The 7710-nt window shown below is 45.9% G+C and overlaps 2 pseudogenes; both read left to right on the top strand.

Moving 5' to 3' along the window:
- On the top strand, window positions 1-716 carry LOC142436975 (ubiquitin carboxyl-terminal hydrolase 21 pseudogene; annotated as a pseudogene).
- Window positions 717-869: 153 nt separating this feature from the next.
- LOC142436966 (ubiquitin carboxyl-terminal hydrolase 21 pseudogene) lies at window positions 870-7324 on the top strand (annotated as a pseudogene).
- The last annotated feature ends 386 nt before the right edge of the window (window positions 7325-7710 follow it).

Genomic DNA, 7710 nt, shown 5'->3' with positions numbered 1-7710 from the left:
ATGAGGGTAGGGGGGTGGCCTTGAGCTGGGGTCTTGGTCTCCCTCCATCTTTCCAGGGGACAGATACAGGTGAGGTGTCCACAATGCCCAGGCCTCTGAGCACCACCTCGACAGAATCCGAGAGCTACCTGTTAATGTTCAGCCCCTGGTGGGATCCAAGTTACCACTGGCCCCACCCCACCCCCACCTGGCACAGGCAGCAAGGAGAGGCACAACCCACCCCCTGGGCCAAATTCTATGATACAACCTGTCTCCCGACCTGGTCTGCCTGAGGAGCGACTCAAGAAATTGGAGCTGGGGCAGGGAGGAGCCTCAGGCTTTCTTTCCAGAGGCCCCCTTTGGGCAGGGATAGTGGGGTTCTCCTGTCCCTCTCACCACCACCAGCCCTGGCTCTGCCTTTCTCATCCAGGACCAACCTCACCTCGTTCCCAGTCTGTGAGCAGTGGGGACTTGTGCCCAATGGGGATTGCCATGGGAGGGCACCTTGGTGCCAGAGCTGAGGCGGCACTGAGCCATCCACTTTGAGACGCAGCACCTCTCTCCACGCCTAAAGGGCCTTCCTGGGCCCACCCTACTCAGCATAGGAACAGAGCCCAACCTCTCATGGTCCCTTACGTGTGGTATCTGACCAGTCCTTGGAGCCTTTCTGCTCTGGAGCCAGGATGACTCATCACACGCTCCTGGCTCTGGTCCCGTGGGTCATCCTCCTGCTATAGTGTCTGAGCAGCAATCGGCCATCCTGGACTTCTGGGGGACCAAGGCCAAGAGCTCCCCAAAGCCTGTGCCGATGTTATTGGTACCCTGTGGCACCAATCGATTCTGAGCTGTCCTCCAGCCAGCAGAATGCCCAAGAATTCCTGAAGCTCCCCATGGAGCGGCTGCCTCTGGGCGGGATGCTCGCTTACCACCCCACCGGGCAGCGAAGGGGCTCTGCGTTAAGGCATGGCGACCTCGCCAACCTCACCAGGAAGCGGTCCCCGCAGCGAGAGGACAGCAAGATTGGGGTCCTGTTTGTGGGCCAGTTGAACAGTTGCCTCCGGTGCCGGGCCTGTGGGTATCCACGACCTTAGAGGTTTGGGGGTGACCTGCCCCTGCCCATCCCCCAAGGAAGCATTTGGTGGGCGCCAGGTGTCTCTGCGGGATGGTTCCAGCCTTTTGCACAAGGAAGAAGAGCTGGAGTCGGAGAACGCCCAGTGCGTGACCGATGTTGGCAGAAAATGCAAAGTACCCCAAAGTTGACAGTACCGAGATTCCCTGGATCCCCGTGTTCCTCCATCTGAGCCGACTTCCTGCCTCTGTGGTTCAGTAGGTGTGGACTTCCCGCAGCGGCCACTGGGCCTAGGTGATTTTGCTCGTGGCAGAGCGGGGGAAACCCCAGGTACCAGCCGTCCACCCTCTGCGACCGCTCGGACAGCGTCCACTATGGCCTCTACACAGCCCCGTGCTGATGCCAGGCTAGTTGACACGTCTACAGTGACCCTCGAGTCTCCCCGTCAGTGCACTACCAACTCAGGAGACCCGGTGCCTTTAAGGCCCAGCACCTGTAGATCCAGTGACACCCGTCAGCCCAGGCTCCCCATTCACCTCAAAGACATCTATTTTTGTGTCTTTTTAATCAGGGGGGGGCTATAGCTCCCGTTATTGTTTCTATGAAGACAGCCCCTTCTCCTAGTCCCATGTACAGAGCTCACCAGGCCCCTGCCCATGCACAGGCCAGTCCCTATGCAGGCTCAATTTTTGTACATAAATTTATTAAGAAAAATTAGCCCTTTTATCTGATATATCAGTGCTAAATTTATTTTCCCAATCTTTGGACTCTCTTTTAACTCTACTGATGAAGTTTTTGACGTGTACAAATATCACATATTTAGAAGGTCCTAGTCCTCTATCTTGTATTCTCTAGTATGAGATTTTTCCATTGTGTTTGGTAGTGTATTTAAACCTCGTGTGAGGATCCTTAAGTTGCCCCTATTTTTTCATTGATGTTTTTTATGATTCTAGGGTTTACCTTAGGACTTTAATTCATCTTGAATTACTTTGTTATACATGGTGTGAGGTCTGGGTTCAATCTTTTGCCAGTGGAAGCCCAGTTTCTCCAGCATCATTTATTGAAAAGGCTATCTCTGCCTTCACTTAATGTGTTTTAGTCCTTTATCAAACAAAAATCAGGAATCTATAGGTACTTCTTTGTATTTCTGGGTTCTCAATTCTAATCTATTGGCCTTCATGTCTATCGTTGTACCAATAATAGGTTTTTAAATCTGGACATGAAAGCCCTCCAAATCTCTCTTTTTTTTAAAATAGTGTTTTATTATTCCTGTTCCCACCACCCCTTTCCATATACATTTGATAATTAGTTTTTCCATTTCTTAGAAGAATTTTTCTGGGTTTTGGACTGGAATTGCATTCAATTTATAAAGTGTTTGGTAATATTGACATTTTCACTAGATTTAGTCTTTCTATCCAAAGTCATGAAACATTCTTATATTTATGTAAATCTCTTTTTAGTTTCTTGTAGAAATGTTTTATAGTGTTCTTTATATAAATAAGTCTTTCACTTCTCTGGTAAGATTTATTTCTAGATAATTTATCTTTTGGATAGTTGTGGTAAAATGTGATAGTAGGTTTATTGTGCCAACCTGGCCAATAGGAATATATGGGATTAATAAGGTTGCAGTTTGATTGGACAGCAAATGGGTAATGGCTTGGAAGGCCCCACCCTTCTCTCTCTTCCTCTCTGGTGATTGGACCAGTGTGCAGCCGCTTTACCTAGTTCTCTGCCTCAACTTGTGAGCTACACTACCTGTGGGACAGTCAATCTAGGGATCGTGTCACTAGAGCTTGAGGTTCATTAGAGACCTGCTTCTTGACACTGCTGGTGCATATATTGCTTGGAATTAAGGCTCTTGTCTTGCATTGATTGAGTTTGGTATCCCATCCAGGCCTGCTTTGCTAAGCTCCTGAGCTGAGACTGCCTGAATTGCTTTAGGGAAGACTCAGTTGTCTGCTTCCTTGATCTTGGACCCAGCAGCCCTCGTGAGCTGAAGGACTTCCAGTATATTAACTGTTCCACGGAAGTGAGTTGAACTGAGCTCTCTGTACTTCTGTGTGGACTAATTGACTGTTATATTCCTTTGGGCTGTATATATCTATCCATATCAGATATGGATAGATATCATATCATAAATGTCCTGGTTTTGTTTCTAGAGAACCCTGTCTAACACAGGGTATTAAAGTCATTAATTTTAATGCTTATATCCATTGTATGAAGTTACATGTACAGAGAGAAGAATTCTTTCATGAATCCTATGGACATGTAAATTGATGTCAATGTTTGAGAATTGGAAATCATTGTGTGATGAACATCCTGGTACATTTATTTTTGGATACTTGTCTGATCATTTATGTAGGATAATGTCATAAAAATTCAATTGTATGGTCAAGAGATACTGATGTTTTAAAATATATCACAGAACTTCTCTTGATAATGACTATATCAATAACAGCACATGCAAAAACTAATTTCCCCACAGCCTTCCTTGCCAACAGTGGACATTGTCATCCTTCTAACGACAGGAAATCTGATATGCAAAGGGGGGAGACAGTCAAAGAAGGTGTTCTTGTCTCAGTTTGGATTCATTTGAATACTTGTGAGACTAAATTTCCTATGAGTGTGTTCACTGGGGTAACATGGAATTCCATTGTAAAATGATGGCCTTTGTTCTTCACCTATTTTCCTATTGAAAATTTCAGTATACAAAATCTTCAGCTGGCCCCACTATGAGACATGATGCCCCTCAGTGACTAAGGGCAATACAGGGGACAGCACTGGAGACACAGTGTGGGAATTGCACCTGACCTCATCCCACCACACCGAGGCAAAGCACTGGGGGAGTGCAGCGGAACAGCAAGGGAATGGAGTGGCAAGGTCCTCAGGGAATGCTGAAAGTGGACTTTGGGGCCAGGGCGTGGTGCCCCAACAGACTGGACTGGAAAACACTCCTAAGGGCCAACAAAGATCCTTGAACTAACTACAAGCTTTTATTTCGTGAAGTGTTTTGTTTTGTTCTTTGTCAGTGGTTTGTTTTTGTTGTTTTGTTACCTGGTTGTATACTGTTGCTTTGTTTTCCTCTGTCTTGTTTTCATGCATGTTAGTGTCTCCACAGGTCTGTCTGAATAGGACAGACTGGATGAACTATCTGGAGGAAAAACAATGGGAACAACAGTTCCGGGGGGACTTGGGGTTGGGGGAGGTAGGGGGGTAAGGAAGTGGTGTTAACAAACACAGGGACAAGGGAACAACATGAGACCCAAAACTCTCGGTAGTGAGGGGGGAGTGGCAGACCTGGTGGAGAATGATCAAGGGTAAGGTTGCATAGAGAAGAGGTATAGCTGTAGCCCAGGTGGGGACGGAGCATGGTAGTAGGGCAGGAGGAAAGTCAAGGGAGATGGAGGAAAGAGCTAGGAGTCAAGGGGCATTTATGGAGGTCTAGACAAAGACATGTACATTCAAATATATATATGAGGATGGGGAAATAGATCTATGTGTCTATATTTATAGGGTTAGTATTAAGGTGGCAGAAGTTACCTTGGGCCTCTATTCAAGCACTCCCTCAATGCATGAATACATTCTCCTATTAAATTGGCATTCTATGATGCTCACCCTCCCGACACAACTGCTGAAGCCAAAGCGGGTGAACAAGTAAATGTGGTGAAGAAAGCTAATGGTGCCTGGCTATCAAAAGAGATAGCGTCTGGGGTCTTAAAGGCTTGAAGATAAACAAGCGGCCATCTAGCTCAGAAGCAACAAAGCCCACATGGAAGTACACACCAGCCTGTGTGATCGCGTGGTCCTGAAGGGATCAGTTATCAGGCATCAAAGAACAAAAAATCATCATATCATTGGCTGCACACCTCCATGATACGATCGCCGAAGACAAATGGGTGCATAAGCAAATGTGGCGAAGAAAGCTGATGGTGCCCGGCTATCGAAAGAGATAGTGTCTGGGGTCTTAAAGGCTTGAAGGCAAACAAGCAGCCATCTAGCTCAGAAGCAATAAAGCCCACATGGAAGAAGCACACCAGTCTGTGCGATCACGAGGTGCCAAAGGGACCAGGTATAAGGCATCATGCAACAACAAAAAAAGAAAAGAATATATATATATATATATACACATAATATATATATATATATATATATATATATATATATATATATATATATATATATATATATATATACCATAGTGAATGAAGGGGGAAATGCAGAGTGGAGACCCAAGGCCCATTTGTCGGCCACTGGAGATCCCCTCATAGAGGGGTTTAGGAGAGGAGATGGGTCAGTCAGGGTGCGATGTAGTACCGATGAAGAACACAGCTTTCCCCCAGATCCTGGATGCTTCCTCCCCCCAACTACCATGATCCAAATTCTACCTTGCAGGGCTGGATAGGGCAGAGGTTGTACACTGGTACATATGAGGGCTGGAGGCACAGGGAATCCAGGGTGGACAATACCTTCAGGACCAGGGGTGTGAGGGGCGATGTTGGGAGAGTGGAGGGTGAGTGGGTTGGAAAGGGGGAACTGATTAAAAGGATCCACATGTGACCTCCTCCCTGGGAGAGGGACGGCAGAGAAGGTGGGGAAGGGAGACTCCGGATAGGGCAAGATATGACAAAATAACAATCTATAAATTATCAAGGGCTCATGAGGGAGGGGGGAGCAGGGAGGGAGGGGGAAAAAAAGAGGACCTGATGCAAAGGGCTTAAGTGTAGAGAAAATGCTTTGAAAATGATTAGGGCAAAGAATGTATGGATGTGCTTTATACAATTGATGTATGTATATGTATGGATTGTGATAAGAGATGTATGAGTCCCTAATAAAATGTAAATAAAAAAAAGAAAAAGAAAATGATTAGGGCAAAGAATGTACAGATGTGCTTTATACAATTGATGTATGTATATGTATGGATTGTGATAAGAGTTGTATGAACCTCTAATAAAAGTTTTTTTAAAATCTTCAAGTACTAAGTATTTACTACTAACTCTGGTCCTGGCCCTGGTGGCCCGGTTAGATAAACATTGGACTACTACTTGCAAGGTTGGTAGTTCAAGTCCACCAGCTGCTCTGAGGTTTAAAGATGAGGCTGTCTGCTCCTGTAATGAGTCAGAATCAATTTAGTCCTGGTGGTTATGGTGGTTGTGGCTATGCCAGGCACATACATTTTTTATTACTATTTTCATTTTAAAAAATCACTTTATTGGGGACTCTTACAGCTCTTACAACAATCCATACATCCCTTGTATCAAGCACGTTTGTACGTATGTTGCCATCATCATTTAAAAAATATTTTCTTTCCATTTGAGCCCTTGGTATCAGCTCCTCATTTTTTCTCCCTCTCTCAACCTCCTACACTCATGAACCCTTGATAAATTATAAGTTATTATTATTTTAATATCTTACACCATTTTCTGTCTCCCTTCACCCATGTTTCTGTTGTTCATCACCCTGAGGAGGGTGGGTGGTTACATGTCAATCATTGTGATCAGTTTTCCCCATTCTCCCCCCACTTTCCCCTACCCTTATGGTATTGCTACCCCCATTATTGTACCTGAGGGGTTTATCTGTCCTGGATTCTGTGTGTACCAGTGTACATGCTCTGGTCTAGCCATATTTGTAAGGTAGAATTGGTGTCATGATAGTGTGTGTGTGTGTGTGTGTGTGTGTGTGTGTGTGGAGGGGGGGGGAGCATTAAAGAACTAGAGGAAAGTTGTGTGTTTCATTGGTGCTATACTGCACCCTGGCTGGCTCGTCCCTTCGTTGTGACCCTTCTGTGAGGGGATATCCAGTTGTCTACAGGTGGGCATTGGGTCTTCACTCCGCCCTGTTGTTTTTTTAAGAGTTAGTATTCATAACTGAAAACCAAACTCACTGCCATAGTCAACGTGGACTCATAGCTACCCTTCAAAACAGGGTAGAACTACCTCTGCGAATTTCCCAAGCTGTTACTCTTCACGGATTAGGAAGCCCTTCTTTCTTCCGTGGAGCCTCTGGTTGTTCCGAACTGCTGACTTTGCTGGTCGCAGCCCAGGGTTGCCACTGTGCCACGAGCGTCTCCTGGGAGAGGTTCAAGGCGTAGCCCTGAGAAGACTAACTTGGCCATTTACTAGCTGCGGTGCGGACTTGGTCAGATGCTCCTTATCGGCCAGGATGCACATCCAAGCTGCTGTGAGATTAGTTATGAGGGTTCACAGTTCTTCCTGCCTCTCGTCTGCAGAAGGACACATTGCCTGGGCGGCATTATCCTCCCCATCATCAGCATGTTAAGTCCATCATGATGGCTATGGTTCTTCACCCTTGTTGGCGTTCTACTTCACCAAACATGAGGCCCCTTCTAGCAATTGATCTCCTGCAAAGACATATCTAAAGTAAGTTAGTTATACAATCTTCTGTTGTGATCTTTAGGGTCTCTGATGGCTAGTTTTTGGAAGTAGATGGCCAGACCTTTCTTCCTAGTCTGCCTCTGTCTGGATGCTCTCAGAAATTGGTGATTGTGGCAGTCACCTAATCTGGTGTCGATTTAAGGATTAAGAGTGTAGGGGTGGAGTCTAGGCTGTTAATCTGGAGATAGCCAATGAGACTTCTGTATGGGCATGGCCTTCTGAGAATTCTGGGAAATCTGGTACTTCCTCCTTGGAGGTGGAAGACACACA

The sequence above is a fragment of the Tenrec ecaudatus genome, chromosome 1 (assembly GCF_050624435.1).
Source record: "Tenrec ecaudatus isolate mTenEca1 chromosome 1, mTenEca1.hap1, whole genome shotgun sequence".
In the NCBI taxonomy this organism is placed as follows: domain Eukaryota; kingdom Metazoa; phylum Chordata; class Mammalia; order Afrosoricida; family Tenrecidae; genus Tenrec; species Tenrec ecaudatus.
The sequence above is the reverse complement of the archived record's forward strand: the minus strand, read 5'-3'. Positions and strand labels throughout refer to the sequence as shown.